At 38.4% G+C, this 19752-nt stretch overlaps 1 protein-coding gene across 2 annotated transcripts in view; it reads left to right on the forward strand.

Moving 5' to 3' along the window:
* Positions 1-19752, forward strand: part of GABRB1 (gamma-aminobutyric acid type A receptor subunit beta1) — a 414382-nt gene that overhangs the window by 43515 nt on the left and 351115 nt on the right. The gene's annotated exons all lie outside the window — the stretch shown is intronic.

Consider the following 19752-nt stretch of genomic DNA (forward strand, 5'->3'; position numbering starts at 1 on the left):
TTTAAATCTTCTCTAAAATAGCATCCTTAAGCAAAGTTGTAAGGCGCATGAAAGAGCATGGTATATGAAGCTGGGAGGCCTGACTTTTATTTCACTCTCTTCTTACCTTCCTGTGTGTCATCTGGTTTGCTTCTTAGTCTTTCCTAGAGCCCTTACTTTGACCATCTGTAAAATGAGTTTGTGAGACCAGCGAGCCTGAGGATATCTTTCAGCTCTAACAGCCTAGAATACTATAATTTCCTCTCCAGGCCCCTCCTCCTTGTCATCCTATAGCCAGCTTTTCTTTGGCAATGACTTATTATCAGTCACTCCCTCTGGCCCAGAGTCTCAGAACTTTTTTATCCTCCAGTTCATCTTTTCCATCCTAAGTGTCCAGAGTCCTATTTCTTCACGGTCCTACTCTCTGCACAGAAAGAGACGTGGCCACTCAGTAAAGGTCTAGGGCCCTGTCCTGTCACTAATTAGCTCTACATACATGGCAAATGGCAGACACGTCCTGTTCCTCATGTGTGAGATGGAACTAATAGTATTCTGTCAATTGCGAAATGTTAGGAGTTCAGAGGATGAGAGAGAGAACTGAGTGTGAAGTGTTAAGTGTCATAGAAATGCAGTGTATTATGATAAATGAACACATTAGCATGGACTGCTGTGTAATCTCTCCTAGGTAACTCTTGTTCTTTTTAATAAGATCTTCAAGAGACAAATTTCTTAATCAAAAACAATGACCCTGAAGGTCTCGTGAACACTCTACCAGTCTGGTGGGGGAGATGTTTAGGCTATGAGATGAGTTGGATGGCACCTCTCCAATCACACTCCCATTTACAGTTTTGTGGTTACCCACAAAGGGGATTTGCCTCGATGTCTATCTTTACGGATCAAACTGCTCTTAGCTCTACTTAACCATAGTGTGAAACCCACTCAATATGCAACATCAGCACATCAGGTGGATGTATCATTGCAGTTTGAACAGTATCTGAAAGCCGGGATGAAAGAGAAGAGGACTTAACTCTAATCCTGAAGATTATGTTTTACAATGAATGGTGACCCTGAGGAATGAAATATTGTGAATTAAAAATCATCCCAGCTTAAGATGACATAATGCAGCCTTTGATACCTTTGAAAAACTGTCTAGAACTAAGACCCAAAGTACTTACTGGATCAGCCATAGCCCAAAAGATCAGATTTTTCTTTGCTCCGATCATTATGGGGATAGAGCACTGCACGCATGTTTATGCAGATACTGAGGCACTGTTCAATAGACCTTAGGCCTGGCGTTTAAATTCCTTTTCTTCATTTACAGAATTAAGATAACCTTTTATGAGATAATGCATCATAAAGTAGCTTGCGAGAACTTGACCCAAGGCAAGTGATTAGTCCAATTCACACATTTATTATTACATTTGTTTCTATGTATTCTCTAAATTTTATGCAGTGCATGATTTTTTTGTTCAACAATCATAGTGTTAAAGCAGCTCTTATTATCCCGGAAGTTGTGCTGACACAGTCTCGCTGCCACCAGAAGTTTGTTAACATCAGACTTCTCCTGTGTGGGGTACGTTCATCTTCCAGAAGCCAACAAGCAAATAAACTCAAATAAACCTTTCCATGATGTCATGGTCATAAAAGAAAAGAAAAGAATCATAATGTTATACTTTAAGAAGTATATCTCTTCCTTCATCTCCCTCTTATTCAGTGGTTGATGAATCTCAGTTTATCCAATTTTAATGAATTGAGTGTTTTAGACAGGAGGTACTACAATGGCTTTTCCCTAGTATTAGACATTACAACCCATGAAAATCCAATCAATACCTACTGGCTGTTTTGTATAGCAAACTTTCCATTTTCATTGACTACTGAGACAAGATTCCTTCTGCAAAGAGTGGGCTGTGTACCACTAAGAATGACTTCAGGAGAAAGTGAATTTAACTTTTCTTGCGGCTCTCTCATTTGTTTGTTTTGTAATCATATATAAGTTGTTTTATTTCTCTTCCACTGTGGTAACGCTTGCTTATTTTACAAAATTATTAAGTAGATGCAAATGACTTTAGATAATATATGAAGTTATACAAATATAAGAATTTATAAATTTAGAGTTACTGGTATAAATGATATTGACATACATGGTTTCACTCAACTTTAGTCATCCGATGTCACTTTCATGATTTTTGCAAAAGCTGAGGATCACTGGAGCTATATTTACATAATATTTTATATCAACTCTATTTTGTTACCAAAATTTATTTTTTTTAAAAAAACCTTCATATCACTGTTATAAATGGAAAACAAATATCACTTGGAGAAATAGAAGATAACTTCAAAAATAAATTCAATAAAAAATAATGCCATTAAATTCTAGCTAGATGCTGCTGCCAGCTATGCCTCTGACCTACTGTCTTTGTTAAAATCAGAGACTACTAGCTATTACAGAGCATTAAAAATTACACTAGTTTTACACCAAGGCTTTCTACCAGATGTAAACCAGAAGTATTGCAAGATATGTAACGAGCGAGCAGTTTTCTCAGTGTCATTCTGCACTATTTCTTAAATGACGTAAAATTATCTTGCTTCCCATCTGTAGGACATGTCCCTTATTTGGAGGGAAATCAGCGCAGCAGGAAGTGTAGTGAGTTAGGAGTCTGTGCTCTGCCCCAGACCTTGGCACATCACTGATGTCTGTGAGCCTTAGTTTCTTAATTTCAAATACGGGTGTTGAGATATATTATTTCTAAGGTCTCTCTTCCCTCAAGTACCGTGTAGTGTATTTCATTTATACATGCAGAATAGTTAGCACCTCATTTAGTAAATATGTGAGAATGTCTAGATTCTTATTTCTAAAGAATGACCTTGTTCAGCACAATGTTCTGTCTTTATAAATAAGATCATTCTGAACCTCTATTGACATCACCAATTCAAAAGATGGCCAAGCTTATGGGGAAATCAGGGAGTTCACTTTAATACTTCCTGTAATGGAAGATTAGATGCAATAGAGTATGTGAAATTATCAGATATTCATGAATAATAGGCTACCCTGATCTCTCCTGCTAAAGTGCTACAGAAATGTCTTGATTGATAGTATGCTTTTACAAAGGCAAAGAAAAAAGGACAGATTACCTTACTTCCAATAAGCCTTTTGAAAGCACACCTGAATAAATGCAGCACTAGATGAATTTTGGAGACCATTAGTCTTGTAATAGATGGATTTTCAATGATTTAATGATGACTTGAAACTCAGGCCTTGATTACGTCTTCTACTCTGCAAAGCAGGTCATGTCAGTTAGTAGGCGACACTGACTCTTGCTTCCTGTTGCATGTTTTAGACTTTACATTCTTGCGACTGTCATTAGTTACACACAAGAATGCATACAGATGTATTATATATTACTACAAGTGAGGCAAAGCTTGAGTTCCTTTTAATTTGTAGTAGCCTGCAGCTTTTCTTAATATCTTATTTTGTGAAATGTATGCTCTTCTAAAGTTGGTGATTATATATGCCACCCAATTTTCCCATTGATTATCATAATGAAGTAACAAGCATGCATCAGAAGCTTCACGTTTAAGGCTTGGGGTCAGAGGCTCCCCCAGGCAAACCGATCAACAGGGAAAACAGGGCCGTCCTCTCTCAGATCTTTGCTGTGTCTCTGGTCAGGCACTCCAGTGTTTGTCCGCGCTGCTCCAGCACGTTGCTAGCTACCTCACCCCGCTCCAAGACCCTTCATCTCTTTACCCCACACCAGAGCTTACCAAGAGCTGGCTTACCTGTCCTTTGGCTTTTTGGATTCCAGCCTGGGAACCTTGGACCTATTAAAGATACCTCCCTGACTTACCGCTACTACTCACCACTCAACAATTGTTCTGGATTCCCCTAAGCATCTATTCATCTAGTCTCATTTTCCAATCAAAGACATAACTCACTAGACAGTCTGCACAATCAGCCACCTGCTTTAGGCCCCCAGCCAGCTCACTCTATCTCCCAAGCCCTGGGTATGGGCTGTGACATTGTATCACCTCATAGAAAAAACCTCAGCTGTAAAGGGGAAAAAAATTCGAAAAGGAATACAGTTTGATTCCTTTAAATTAAAACTGATCATTTTTTTAATCAAAGGGAATTCTTAGAGTAAGTCATCAATATGAATGTAAAATAGCTATGATTTCTTTCATGGAGGACAAATTAAATTAAAAGTCTCAAGGACAAACATCAATAACAGCTTAAATAAATAGAATGTGTTGGACTGAATGTCACGCCCTTTCTATTTCAGCCTTCTGTGGGAATGCTTCTGCCAATATGTGATTTTGGCTTTGTAAGGCAAACACAGGGAAGCTGTTTTTTGTCTTCCAGATTTTAACTGGTAATCAGTATAACCTAGCACCACTGAACTGGCTAAACCTGATTACTATCTACACCCACATATGCTTTCAAACTAGTCTTACCCATCTCTGCATTTGAAGGTCAACACCCAGTAAAAGTAAATACAAGATACCAAAGCATCTCTGATGCAGGATCTCTCTCTCTCTCTCTTTGTGTTTGTGTGTGTGTGTGTATGTGTGTTTGTGTGTGTGTGTGTGTTTGTTTGTGTGTGTGTGTGTGTGTGTTTGGATGCACTGAATAACCAGCTCTGACATCAGTAATCTTTCCCTAGAGTCAGTTTATACAATTCATAGCAGGATTTAACATAGCACTTGGCACAAAACAGAATTTTGTAACGGTACCTATGATTAGTTGGGGGCTTCTCAGACTGTCTTATTCAGAGCTTCTCATCGCTCAGGCTTAACTCTGTTTCTGGTGCTAAAGGATGTAGAATGAGTCATAAATAGCATCGCTCAGGCACCCAGAGTGTTCCCTGGCAGAGCCAGGAAAAGTCCCCCTCAAGATGAGGCAGGGACAGCGACCCTCCATTTCCACCATTAAACTGGCCCATGCTCTTGGGTTCTATATTGATAAAATCAATTTCAGCGGGAACTGCCACTTACTAGCTGTGGGATGGTGGGCAAGTTACAAATCTGTGTCTCTGTTTCTCTTCATTCGAGATGGTTGTCAGTAACTTCTTACATGACTTGGGGTAAGATGCCTAACCCACTTTCCCTCAGTTTCCTCATGGCTAAGATAAAGGAGTCGGACTTGTCACTAGTAGATAATCTCTCAAATTCCATCTAGATCTAATATTTTTATTCATTGCCAGATGATTAAAAAATAAAATAAAATCATAAAAGTCTGTCAACCGATTATATAATATTTCCCCCTCTTGATATTGGAAGTTTAATGAAAAGACTCTGTGGTAATATTTTATATTATATTTTTGTGGTTTATGTCTATATTTTAATCTTTAAAACAGTTTTTTTTTTTTTTGCTTTTAAAACAAGTGAAAATAAGATTCACAAGTAAACAAAATTCACTTTGTGTTAATGCAACTCTTAATTTTCTGTGTTCATCGATTCATGGATTGCTATGACTTTCCACATTGGCACTTGACGAGATTGAAACAGTATATTTAATAGCGTAAATAACAAATTTAGAACAGCAGGCTCTTTGCAAAAAAGAAAAAAAATTATCACTTCTCAGGAGATTTTATTTTTCAAGGGAAGGAAAGAGTATATAGAATTATTTTACTTATTATTGCTGTATAACAAATCAGTCCAAAATTTGGTGTCTTAAAAAATAGTTTTTTCCTCATGATTCTCTGTTTTGGTATCTGGGCAACTCTCTTGCTGGTCTAATCTGGAGTCACTCCTGTGGCTGCAGTCACCTGATGACTCAACTGAAGGCTTTATTTGATGGAGATGGTTTTATTCACATCTGCAGTTCGGGCTTGCTCTATCTGTCACCTCCAGCTGGCTTGTCACCTCCACAGCCTGGTAATCAAGGTTGCAGGTGGACTAGAGCAGATGCTGCGAGGTCTCTTAAGGCCTGGGAGAGGTTGCAGCGTCGCTTCTGCCACATTCTGTTGGTCAAAACAAGTCACAAGACTATCCCAGATACAAGAAGGTGAAGAAATAGACGCCAGCTCCTTATGGGAGAAGTAGCATGTCACATTGCTAAAGGATGTGACACAGAGAGGAGTGGTTTACTGTAGCAATCTGCTATGCTGATATCCTGTTTCCATAAAGACAGTTTGGAAAGAACTCTTTTATCCCTATGGTCTTAACATCTTTGATTTAGAATACTATGTTAAATGAAGAAGAGTTCTTATAATTAGCTGAACTCAAAGTATTTAGAGACTAGTACAGAGATGTTTTTAAAGATAACCAGTTTCTACTTTCCGATGTTGAGGATTCTTAGTCAAACATTTAGTTGTTTAAAGATAAATTTGTGGTCTATGGGAATGGGTTAATGGTTCTTTTGTATTTTAAATGGAATTTCCTTACCAAAAATCTGTTTTAGCTTCCTTCAAGAAAGCCATTGGTTACATGGTTCTTAAGATCTCTTATTTAAAACAACCCATATTTTGAGAAGAAAACCAAATGTGTAATACATTCTTTTGTATTAGATTTTTTGAACACATATGAAAAAGTCAAATGCTAGATAAAGGATAGTATTGTTGAAAATTATTAGTTTATAAAGGGAAATTGCAAGCTCTCAGCTAATCAGAACTCAGAACTTCATCAATGAAGAATTCAAAAGTCATTGAAGTATCAATAATGGTCGTGCTAAACCAAGCTGAAAACTAGGGCAAAAATTCACAGCGCAGGTCTATGGAGTGCCCACAAATGCTCCTGTATCTGTCAGATTACACCACTCTTAATTCATTGGCTCATTACACACATCTGTGTTGTAGGATGGCTTGTGGTTCACAGCGGTGTCTCACGTCATCACTCAAATAGGTTCTCATTTCTTCCAAGACAGTCCTCTTAGTGGTCTTGTAGGAAGGGAGAAATTTCCCCTCTACCTCTCTTGTGTCCTGGTGGTTGGATGAATAATAGAAGTGACACACGACAGATTAAAAGAGACAAATTTTAATACATGTGCATGGTGGTCTCATAGAAATGGGACCTAAGAAGTGAGCAAAGCAGGCAGCTTTTATATTTTTCAAGGAAACAATAAATTTGTGAGGAATTGACAGGGCAAAGAAACCTGGATTTGGGGTGGTTCATCAGTGAAGAATCTAAACAGAGTTTGGGCTTAGGGTAGTAAACTGAAGAAGTAACAAATTCCGCCCCACATTCCCTGTCTGTGGTGATGAGTGTCCTTCTGCTTCCAGTTGCAGGGAGTGCGCCTCTCATGTGAGAGACTTATTTCTTGCTTTTAGGGAGACAGGGAGGAGGGTCAGAGTGCCCCTCTTACATTGGCTTTTTCTTAAGTAACGAATTCAAAGTAATCAGTAGCCATTGAGGCACATTTGGGGCAGCCTGCTGTGGGCCCCACAGTCTCCGTGCCTGGGAGGCTGCTGGAGCAGCCTCAGTCCTGCTTCTGACACCCCCATGACTGCCACCTTCAAAGTGCCAGAGTGTCCCTAGGCTTCCCTTTGTCCTTGTGGTGCTGGGACCATGCTCGACCCCGTGTGGAAGTGGGGAAGTGCTGCTTTCATATCTTGTACAACACCTTATGGATTTTGGAAGTCCCTTCAACCTTTGTCTGAATTAATTCTCTCCAAAGGGCTTATACTTAATCCACGAGGATGGCAGAGGGCCATTGTATTAGTCATGGTTCTCCAGAGAAACAGAAGAAAGAGGATGTACAGAGACATAAGTTAGAGGAGATTTATTGTAGGAATTGGCTTGAACAGCTGTGGTGGCCAAGAAGTCCCACAAGCTGCCATCTGCAAACGGGAGACCCAAGAAAGCTGGTGACGTCATTCAGTCCTACTTTGAAGACCTGTGCGCCAGGGGAGCTGCTTGTGTAAGTCCCATAGCTACAAGACCCAAGAACCAGGAAGGAGCTCAGATGTCCAAGGGCAGGACATGGACAGCTCAGTTCAAAGAGAGAGAGAGAATTTGCCTTTTCTTTATCTTTTTGTTCTCATGGGGCCCTCAGTGGATTGGATGATGCCTGCCTACATCTGAGAAGGTGAATCTCTTTACTCAGTCTACCGAATCAAATGTTAATCTCTTCCAGAAACACCTTGACAGACACACCTAGATGTAATGTTTTACTAGCTCTCCAGGTGTCCATGAGCCCAGTCAGCTTGACACATAAAATTAACTCTCACAGTAATGAAACCAGGCTGTTGTTCCCGTTGACTATTTTTCTCTCTATTCAAGCAAGCATGCAATGACTTCCTCTTCCCACAAGCAAGTTTCTCTACTGGAAATAAGCGGGTACAATTCCCTACAAGCAAAGAGACATCGGGGAAAGATGATAGTCTGTTGATCTCACCAACCATGAGACATGCCGGGATGTATCTGAAGTTCAATTTAGGCCCAGCTAGAATGCCAGACATATGACATAATAAAATATGTTAGCCTTAATACCTGATTTTCAGGGTTTCCCAGACAGGAAGGTCAAATCCTAGAATATCTAGTTTAAAACTCTATGATTTTTAATCCTACATGATCCCATAATATTATCAAATTTTCCTTTGAATAAACTTTTTGAAAGTACCTTGGGGAAACAACATAGTATGGTAAAAAGAGCTTGCAGTCAGACAGATCTTAATAAACAAGCACTCTCTCAAATTAGCATCATGTTTTAAGGCTCATTTTCCTCATTTGAAAAATGAGGATAATAGAACTTAATGTAGGGTGATTTGAGAGACTGAAGAAGAAAATGTGTGTAAAGCATTTAGCATACTATCCAATAGGGGGTAGCAAACTTTGGATACAAAGAAGCTAGTATTGTTTTTGCAACCTAGGAACCTAGCTAGGGCCTGGGAGAAATAGTTCCCCTCTTGATTATACATATATTAAAATAGTAATTTCTATATGTCATGATATTACATGGAAATGTTAATTTGGGTATTATTTTAATTCTTATTCACTATAATTGTTAGAGGGAGAGATGGAGGACAAGAGATATGAAATTGTATGAGATAGCCACTCCATGAATGCACTTTAAAATTAGAAAGTTGACTGCTTTGTCTACTTTCAGAAAAATGTGAGGCATTAGAATTCATTCAGCATGCATTTACTGAACACTAAGGGAGCATAGTGGCTGTCCTCATGGAAGCGAGCAAATGATAAACAAACGCATCACTGCACATAGGAGGCTGAGACAAGAACATCTGGGCCAAAGAAAATAACTTTAAACGGGGAGATGAGGGAGCCCTCTCTAAGGAAGTGACTCTAAACTGAGCCCTGGAGAAGGAGAAGGATCTAGAAGTGTAAAGACCAGGAGTACTAGGCTGGAAGAAAAGCCAATGATGAATCCTAGTGGAAGAGCCTGGCACGTTTGCATGGCCAGGCTTAGGAACAGGAAGAAACGTGGCAGGAATGAGGCTGGAGAAGCAGGAAGCAGCTACGGAAGAACCACGTGGGCTCCAGTCTTGAACCCGGAAGAAGAGCTCATCTCTCTACTTTGCAGCTGTGACATTGGGAAGTCTGGCTGATATCACAAGGCCCCACAAGCATGGCATTCTTATTATATTCAATCCTTAACAGATGATGCATTAACCACTGAACTACCAACTGCTATTGCCCATCCAAAGACTAAGCTGCTGACCATCATTCCATCAGCCTGCATGACTTTGCACAGAGATCTATTAGCTGTAGTATCTCCTAGCTGTAGCCAGTGTTTGCAGGACCTGTCTCTGTTAAGATAAGGTTTTTGAGACTTCCCTGGTGGCGCAGTGGTTAGGAGTCCGCCTGCCAATGCAGGGGACATGGGTTCAATCCCTGGGCTGGGAAGATCCCACATGCCACAGAGCAATTAAGCCCATGCGCCACAACAACTGAGCCTGTGTGCCACAACTACTGAAGCCTGCATGCCTAGAGCCCATGCTCCGCAACTAAGAGTAGCCCCTGCTCGCCACAACTAGAGAAAGCCCACGTGCAGCAACAAAGACCCAACGCAGCCAATATAAATAAAATAAATAAATAAATTAATTAATTAAAAAAATAAGATTTTTGGACTCCACATATATGTGTTAATATATGATATTTGTTTTTCTCTTTCTGACTTCACTCTGTATGACACTCTCTAGGTCTGTCCACATCTGTACAAATGACCCAATTTTGTTCCTTTTAATGGCTGAGTAATATTTCATTGTGTATATGTGGAATCTAGAGAAATGGTACAGCTGATCTTATTTGCTAAACAGAAATAGAGACATAGACATAGAGAACAAATGTATGCATATCAAGGGGGAAAGAGGAATGAGAGGAAGTGGGAGCTTGGGATTGACACATATACACTATTGATACTATGTGTAAAATAAACAACTGATGGGAACATACTGTATAGCAGGAGTCCCCAACCCCCTGGCCTCGGACCGGTACTGGTCTGCTGCTTGTTAGGAGCGGGGACACACAGCAGGAGGTGATTAGCGGACTAGTGAATGGATGTCGCTCCCCATCGCTGCCCATGGCTCGCATTACTGCCTGAACCATCCTCCCACCCCACTCCTGGTCCATGGAAAAATTGTCTTCTATGAAATCAGTCCCTGGTGACAAAAAAGTTGGGGACTGCTGCTGCATAGCACAGGGAATGACAATGCACTGTGGTGACCTAAATGGGAAGGAAATCCAAGAGAGAGGGGATACATGTATATGTGTAGCTGATTCATTTTGCTGTACAGTAGAAACTAACACAGCATTGTAAAGCAAATATACTCCAATGAAAATTAATTAAAAAAAACACAAAAATAAGATTTTTGTATTTTGAGAAAGAGAAGGCAATATGTTTATCCCTGCCAAGCATACAAAGCTTTCTCTACTCAGCCTCACAGTGCTTTCCCAGACCTCAACTGACTTCTTTGCCTTGTATGGAAACCAGAGACCCGATTTTCTTTTTCTCTTTTCTTTTCCCCTTCTAGTTTCCAATTACCGAGCTGTTTTGTTTTGTTTTGTTTTGTTTTGTTTTGTTTTGTTTCTTTGGCCTGGAGAGTGAGGGGGTGATGTAATCTTTATCCTCAAGCTTAGATGATGGGCATGATCTGATTACTCCAGTTTTTCTTTCTTTTCTCTTTCTTTCTTTCTTTCTTTCTTTCTTTCTTTCTTTCTTTCTTTCTTTCTTTCTTTCTTTCTTTCTTTCTTTCTTTCTTTCTTTCTTTCTCTTTCCTTCCTTCCTTCCTTCCTTCCTTCCTTCCTTCCTTCCTTCCTTCCTTCCTTCCTTCCTTCCTTTTTTTCTTTCTCTTTCTTTCTTTCTTTCTTTCTTTCTTTCTTTCTTTCTTTCTTTCTTTCTTTCTTTTTTAATAAAATGCTTTTTATTTTATTTTAAAAACCAAATATTTTCCTTTACAATAAAATGAGACTGTCAAGACCACTTGCCTAATTTAAAAACCCTTATTTAATTAGACACATCTCCTTGGAGGTGTAAGATTGCATTTCTTTTTTTTTTAATTAAATTTTGTTAAATAGACTTATATTTACAATATTTTTAGTTTCAGGTGTACAGCAAAGTGATTTGGTTATATATATACACACACATATATTTATATATATACTTTTATAGATATACATACTTTTTCAGATTATTTTCCATTATAGGTTATTACAAGATATTGAATATAGTTCCCTGTGATACACAGTCAGTCCTTATTGTCTATCTATTTTATATATAGTAGTGTATATATGTTAATCCCATATTTCTAATTTATCCCTCCTTCCCTTCCCCTTTGGTAACCATAAATTTGTTTTCTATGTTTATGAGTGTGTTTCTGTTTTGTAAACAAGTTTTCTTGTACTATTTTTTTAGATTCCACGTCAGTGATATCATATAATATTTGTCTTTCTCTAACTTTCTTCGCTTAGTATGATAATCTCTAGGTTCATCCATGTTGCTGCAAATGGCATTATTTCATTCTTTTTTATGGCTGATTAATGTTCCGTTGTGTGTGTGTGTGTACCACATTTTCTTTATCCAGTCACCTGTTGTTTCCATGTCTTACCTATTGTAAAGAGTGCTGTTATAAACATTGAGATGCATGTATCTTTTCAAATTAGATGAACACCTAGAATTGGTATCGCTGGATTATATGGTAACTATTTTTAGTTTTTTAAGGAACCTCAGTACTGTTTTCCACAGTGGCTGCACCAATTTTCATTCACGCCAGCAGTGTAGGAGGGTTCCCATTTCTCTACACTCTCTCCAGCATTTATTATTTGTAGACTTTTTGAGGATGGCCATTCTGACTGATATGAGGTGTTACCTCATTGTAGCTTTGATTTACATTTCTCTAATAATGAGCAGTTGTTGATCATCTTTTCATGTGCCTGCTAGCTAATCTGTATGTCTTCTTTGGAGATATGTCTATTTAGGTCTTCTGCCCATTTTTTGGTTGGGTTGCTTTTTTGATATTGAGTTATATGAACTGTTTGTATATTTTGGAATTTAGTTCCTTGTCTGTCACATTGTTTGCAAGTATTTTCTCTAAGTCCATAGGCTGTCTTTTTGTTTTGTTTATGGTTTCCTTTGCTGTGAAAAAGCTTATAAATTTGTCCCATTTGTTTATTTTTGCTTTTATTTCTTTTGCCTTGGGAGACTGACCTGAAAAAATATTGCTACGACTTATGTCAGAGAATATTTTGCCTATGTTCTCTTCTAGGAGTTTTATGGTGTCATGCCTTACATTTGTCTTTAATATTCCAGCTTTTCTTTTTGAAGCACAAAGAAATTTTCATGGGATTCACTATTAATCACAATAACAAACACTGGAGTGGGAGAAGAAGTAAAGGAAATATCTTTAAAAACTTAGATATTTTTCTCTCTGGGGATCTCTGGTCTTTTATACTTCTGAGGTTCTAAAGTGATTCAGTGGACTGTGTCCTTAGATTTTATTCCAAAAAGTGGAGCTCACCATTCTCCCTTTCTGCCTCAGCAAGTCCCCATAATCTGCCTTTTCTCAATAGTACATGAGCTTATGGGGGAAAGCCTTGACTTTGGGAACCAAAGAGTTATGTTCTAATCCAGCTTCGCCTCACAGTGCCAGTCTGAAGTGGGCTACGTGTAACCATTTGAGACTGTTTTCTCATTAGGAAAGTGAGAATGGTAATTCTTACTCTTTCACAGAGTTTGGGTGGAGAATATATGAAAATTATATACACAAGTTAAAAAAAGTGTAGCATCAAGAGGCTTTAAATAGAATGTCTGAAACACACAAAGTTTTATAAATAAAGAAGAAAATAATAAGTTGTTTAAGGATTCCAATATTATAGTCATGTAATCAGATAGTCAATAATGAGATATATGGTCAATTTTGTCTGATGGATAAAAAAGAATTATTACTACATATGCTATGGTTACCTTTTATACTATTAAAATCTGGGAGGATAACAGAAACTATATGGAAGTAGGTAGTATAAAAAATATAGCCATATTAGTAATTATAGTTAAAAAATAACTCAGACTCTTTTCAGCCATAATAAGAACAATTGAAAATATCCCAGTTGTTATCAAATTATTTGCAAGTAGCAGATTTAGGGCAGAAACCACACATCTTCCTTTGATAATTCTAGAGAATAATTTCTGCCTAATGTCATTTTAGTTCTATCATATTTGTGACAATTCTTTCTTCAGTACAATTTTTCATCAGGAAGCTGCTAATGTCATCAGACTTTTTAGTTGAATGTAAAAACAATTACTGCCATGATTGGGAAAGTTATTAATGCCATACATGACCCATCTAGGGGATAGGAAATTGAAAGTAAGTTGTTTACTTTTATATCCTGTTAGCAAAGAAGTTTGAATGACATGCTATTAATTTCATGAAATAGAAAATGTCTAGTACAATCAATTGTAACCAGCCTTTCCCACAATAGACTTATCCCACCCCATCTATCTTAGATTACAAAATTGCATAAAATATGTCCTACAAAGCCATTTTACAGCGTTTGCTCTTAGTCATTTGAAATGTTGAAATCCAGGAATTGTGCAGAACTGGAATCTGATGGTAGGAAGACAAGGTAAAGTGAAGAAATTGCGTGAAAATCAAACCGATGGATATTTTCCTGACAGCTGACCTGACAGACACTATACTGGGCAAATTATTGAGGTATTAGCCACAGCGTATTGGAATATTTTGGAATTGGTGTGGTCTCACACTGATCATCTTTTTTCTCCCTTGAGAATGAAGGACAGGGACCCTGGCTTATGTTGACCCTTTCTGTTGATCTCAAGCGTTCAGGGAAATAAAAAGGAGTTCTGTGTCTCTCACTATTAAAGACTAGAGAACCTAATACAATATAAGTGTGGATATAAGCAAGCTTTACCCAGAGACCTCAAAAAGATGAGTGCATGGACTAGAAAGTATGGACCAGTGTAGCATAGAGGTGAGCAGTCAAACCTGCGCGTCTTGCAGTGTGAGGCACTACCCAGATGGCTTTTTTCTGTGTAGCTCTTTTCTACTCTTTCATCATGGGCCACCCCAAGTATCACCTATTCTATGAGATTTTCCAAACAATGTCTCCTATTTCCTCAGAGGATATAGATTTCTTATACTCTGGTCTCATTGGGTACAGCTCAATAATGGCACTAATCACATTTTAATATGATCAGTTCTTTTATCCCACAGCACAGTTTTGTCCCCCAGGGGACCCTGGGCAGTGTCTGGAAATATTTTTGGTTGTTGACATCTAAGGAGAAGGCTGCTTGTTACTGGCATCTAGTGGGTAGGGGCCAGGGATACTGATAAACACCCTGCAATTCACAGGAGACCCCCCCAACAAAGAATTGTCCTGTTTGAAAAGTTGGCAGTGCTAAGCTTGGGAAGCCTTGTAATAGCGTGTTGTTAAACCCTCACTGAATATCAGAACCTGTGTTAGGTTCAGAAGGGAGAGATAAATATCATGATAACAGGGTCAAATTATGTGTTTACATGGCTGTCTCCCTCCCTGTATTAAAGTGGTGACTTTCTGAACTTCTTTACCAAACAAAAATAGACTCACACACTTTGAAAACAAACTTATGGTTACCAAAGGGGAAGGGGGGGGGGTGGATAAATTAGGAGTTGGTGTTAACATATACACACCAGTGTATATAAAATAGATAACCAACAAAGACCTACCATATAGCATAGGGAACTATACTCAATATTCTGTAGTAACCTATAGAGGGAAAAAATCTGAAAAAGGATGGATATATGTATATGTATAAATGAATAGCTGAGCTGTACACCTGAAACTAACATAACACTGTAAATCAACTATACTCCAATATAAAATAAAAATTAAAAAAAAAAAAGAAAGAAAGAAACCATTCTCATGACTCTCTCCTCCAACCAGCCTCTTGGCCCAATGAGTAGCTCAACCATCCATTCATTCTGTTCCTCAAGGCTACGAGTCACTACAAGTCTCCTCTCACCTCTGCATTTCCAGTTCATTACCAAGTCTGGCAGATTTTTCCTGCCCTCCCCACATCTCACCTACTACACGTAAATTAAATTTTTCCTCTTACTTTTAGGTGCATTTAGGATAAAGACTAAATTCTTCCAAGTTGTTTCCTGTTCTTTACATGTCCTTCCCCTGCTTTTTCACTAGCCTAACTGCACACTAGGCCCCTACCTGGTCCCTTTCTGCCCTCCAACCACATAAGCCTGCTTTCGGGTTCTAGGGCTGGGCCTTCCTACACACTAGTCTCTGTCTGAGCTATGTTTCCTTTCCCTTTTTTCCCTAATTAAATCCCACTCATCGTACCTATCTCTGTTTAATTATTTCTTCCTCAGAGATATTTCCTCTGGTCACACTGTGGGTCTGTTCTCCCCACAGTCCCTCACAGCCCCTTTCCTTATAGCATTTGTCCCTGTGTGATTACATTTGCTTTTGTTCACCATCAATCTCCAGAAATTTGGAAGGGCCCAAGATGTCTTCAGGATTTATTAAACATTTGTTGAATGAACAAATAAGTAAAGGAAGGAATATGTGAATCTGAAGTCATGTTATAGATATCAGTTGGCAAAACCAGTTTCTGACTTTATTCACAGTTTAACTGTAGTCATTGCTCTGTTATTTCAAGTAATGATTGAGAAACACAGAAGGAGATCAGTGACCAAACACAGGTCTTACCACTATCTTAAACAACTGGTTTTATAGAGAATTGTTTGCTCTCTTTTCAAAATTTAATTCATAATTCACGTGCTGAAATTTCTGGAAAACTTTGTCTTAAAAAGATACATATTTGGATTCCATTGTAGAGAAGCAGAATTGTTTCTCATTCCTGGTGTTAAGGAAAATGTGTGGTAATTAGATACATGTTAGTGAAAACCTCTGAAATAGATTCTACAAAGTCATCTACTTCTTAATTGAAATCCCCTTTAAATATGAAGTAAAAATATTTCTTAGAATACCTCCTGCATAAAATATCAAAAGTTAAGTCATTTTTATCAATTATATTTTGCTGTGGTTGGCCATGATTTTCACATTATTTTTCAGGTCATCGATAAATCTGCTGAGTAACCAATCGGCAATGTTCCCTATAAGCAGTACTATCATCTTCCCAACGCGCAAACAACAACAACAAACTATAAGCTTAACCTTTAGTTTTAATTCCTCGTGTTTCCAAATCCCGACTTGTGAGAAATTACTAATTTGTAGGCAGTAATTATTTGCACCATCATTTTTTCCTGAGAACAGAAGAAAAAAAAATCTCATTACTTATTATTACTTATCTTATTACTTATCACAGTCCCAAATTATCAGTTAATTGAAATAGTAATGGCATCTAAGACTCAAACACTACTTCCTAATCAAAAAGTTAGTAGGAAAATTGAAGAAAAAGTAGTTTCTGTCTTTTAATGTATTTACTAGAACCTTGAGAGTTGATAAGCCTTTGCAGTGTCACAAATGTGCACTGATGATTATGGCAAAATTTCTCTTAAGATATGAGATGAAATCATTCTAAGACACCGTTTTAAGCCCTAAAATTCCTAATGGTAATAAAAAAAGATTTTCATGTAATCTGTTTCTTTACATGGATACATTCCAGTGAAAGAACAGCTGTATATATTTGCCACCATTTTTACCTTATTCAGAAGCTATTGAAAAGTCATGATCACACTGCCTTCCATCTGTCCCTAGTGTTTTGTAGTGTCCCCTCTGGGGCTGTGCATGTGGGTAGAAGGAGGGAGGATGGGTTAACACACCAAGCAGGCAATGTCTCTGTCCCAACCTTACCTCAACCAGAGCAGCAACTTGGGCTGCAGTTGAAAAAAACATGCTAGGAAACAAAAGTTGTTTAAACACTGTTTTGAAAAAATAGGAATGAAGAAATGCTTTATGCTAATCACAGAAGTGTAAAGACTTCACCGTTTAATTAATCTAAGTCTTTTACATATGTAGAGGGTCCAAGCTTTAGCTAAAGCTATATCTCCTATTAGGATTGAAAGTCTGGAGTGTGTCTTTTGAACTGGTACTGGCCAACTTGAATGAGAATTTGAGAAGATGCTTCAAGGGGAAAAAATGTCAGGCAGAGAAACCTAGCTTAGAAAAAAAAATCCCTGATACAACACGGTATTTGTCTGAGGGTTTGGTAAGGAATGGGACTGCTAAATGCAAACTTAAGTCATTCCACTAAACATAGTAAGACATGGGGCACAATGCTTTGGAACCCCTTTTAAACAGAATATTTAACAGAGTTTACATAGAAAGGAGGAATAAATGCACTTTCTCATTTTGATAGAACTCCAAACAAATCTGGGAAGTTAAATGTCCCAGAAGCAATGGTGGGGCTAGGCAGGTGCCGGCAGACACGACAGACCAACAGAGGTACCACAGGCCCCTGGTGGCCGTACCTGGCAAGGGCAACAGCAGTCTGTGGATGTGACAACACGTGAACGATTCTGCAGTTGCCGGAAAAGAGGTCCAGGACAAGAAAAGAGGAAAAGTACTGTGCTTAGCAAATAAAGACTATAGCTGAGAAGCCTGGTTCAAGTGCCTGTGTGAGAACTTTATAAGGAGGAGGTGTCGTGTACGTGCAAATGGGGAGCAAGGGCTCTTCAAACATGTCTATTCTGAACCCCATTCCATTTGTACCTGTAGGCTGGTGAGGCCTGGCGGAAGCACTGCGAACACGTATGACTCATGAAATTCACAAAGTGATTCTTGATTCATAGCGACCTTTTAACCTTCACATTCTTCACTCACTTTCATTAGCTGTCTCTGCTGAGTTACTCTCTCTCAAAATATCACAAATGTGGATATTAATGTATTCTTTGCAAATTGTGCTTATTCTTCAATGAAAGTGACTATTATCTTTGATAACTTAATGAGGACTTTCATCCCAAAGATCAATCACATACATCAGATTCCATAAGCCATGGATCATCCTTACTTGGAATTTAAATGAGAATCTTTACTTTGTATTAAACTTTATCTTGAGGGGAAGGGGAATACATCTGATAGATGAACCATATGTTTGAAGAACAATGAAAAATCTTTGAAAGTATAAAATGCTTAGAGTAGACTGATGACAAATATTTCTCTTTGCTTTTATTGAGCCCACTATTATTCTATTTAAGGGACTTTTGTCATGGAGTCATAGAGCTGGAAACATACCTCCATATGTCATGTGGTCTGTCCTCCTGCCTTCACACAGATGGTGGTCTAGCATACTTTCTTATATCTTCAGGGATCCCTTTTCTATGATCATGCCAGTGTGAATATAAAAATTCCTATGCATGAAGAGTATATACAGCCTCCTATACCTTGTATTGATTTTAGATACTAGAAGTCTTTGGGATTCTATTATTATTCTGTTTTGCTTTCCCACTGATTAGAGTGGAAACTCCAAGCTAAGTAGGTAATGAGACAGGCCAGACAAGAAGGGACAAGGCACTGGAAACAAGACAGGTCTACCAAGGTGAGATAGACCCACCAAGTCTAACCCTGCAGAGAATTAGTGGTTTTGTAAAGGAAACAAGGTACATGCACAAATAAGAATAATATAAGTAAAAAGTAGACTGTGGTAAATGTGTGTGTGGTAGGCAGAATCATGTCTCTCCACCCCATTTCCTAAAGATGCTCATGTCCTAATCCTTAGAACCTGTGAATATGTTACCTGAGATGGCAAAAGAGACTTTGCAGATGAGATTAAGTTAAGGACCTTAAGATGGGGACATTATCCTGAATTAACCAGGTAAATGCAGTCTAATCACTAGGTCCTTAAAAATGGAGAACAATTTCCAGCATGTGGTAAGAAGGAAGAATGATCAGTCAGAGTGAGCTGTTCCACTGAAAGAACATTAAGCTTTTCAGGCTTTGAATGTGGAGGAAAGGTCACAAGCCAAGGAATGTGGGCAGCCTCTCGAAACTGGACACAGCCAGGAAATGCATTCTCCCCTAGAGCCTCCAGAAAGGAACCAGCCCTCCTGACACTTTGAGTTTAGCCCAGTGAATCGTGTGCAGACTTCTAACCTACAGAACTGTAAGATAACGGGTACTATTTATCTTTAATAGTACAATCAAAATTGTACTATTTTAAGCTACTAAGTTTCTTGTCATTCATTATGGCAGCAATAGAAAACCGATGTGACTAATAAGTTTGGGTCTCCCTTCTTTCTGCCCTTGACTGGTTACATTCTGTTCTCAAAATAGCATCCAGAGTGATCCTATTAAAACAAAAAAACAGATCATGTCTTGTTTCTGCTCAGCATCCTCCAGTGGCTTCCAATCTCAATTGGAGTGAAAACAAAAGTCCTCATCATGGCCTCCAAGGCCCTACACCCAGCTATCCCA

The sequence above is a fragment of the Hippopotamus amphibius genome, chromosome 3, assembly GCF_030028045.1.
Source record: "Hippopotamus amphibius kiboko isolate mHipAmp2 chromosome 3, mHipAmp2.hap2, whole genome shotgun sequence".
NCBI classification, from domain to species: Eukaryota; Metazoa; Chordata; class Mammalia; order Artiodactyla; family Hippopotamidae; genus Hippopotamus; species Hippopotamus amphibius.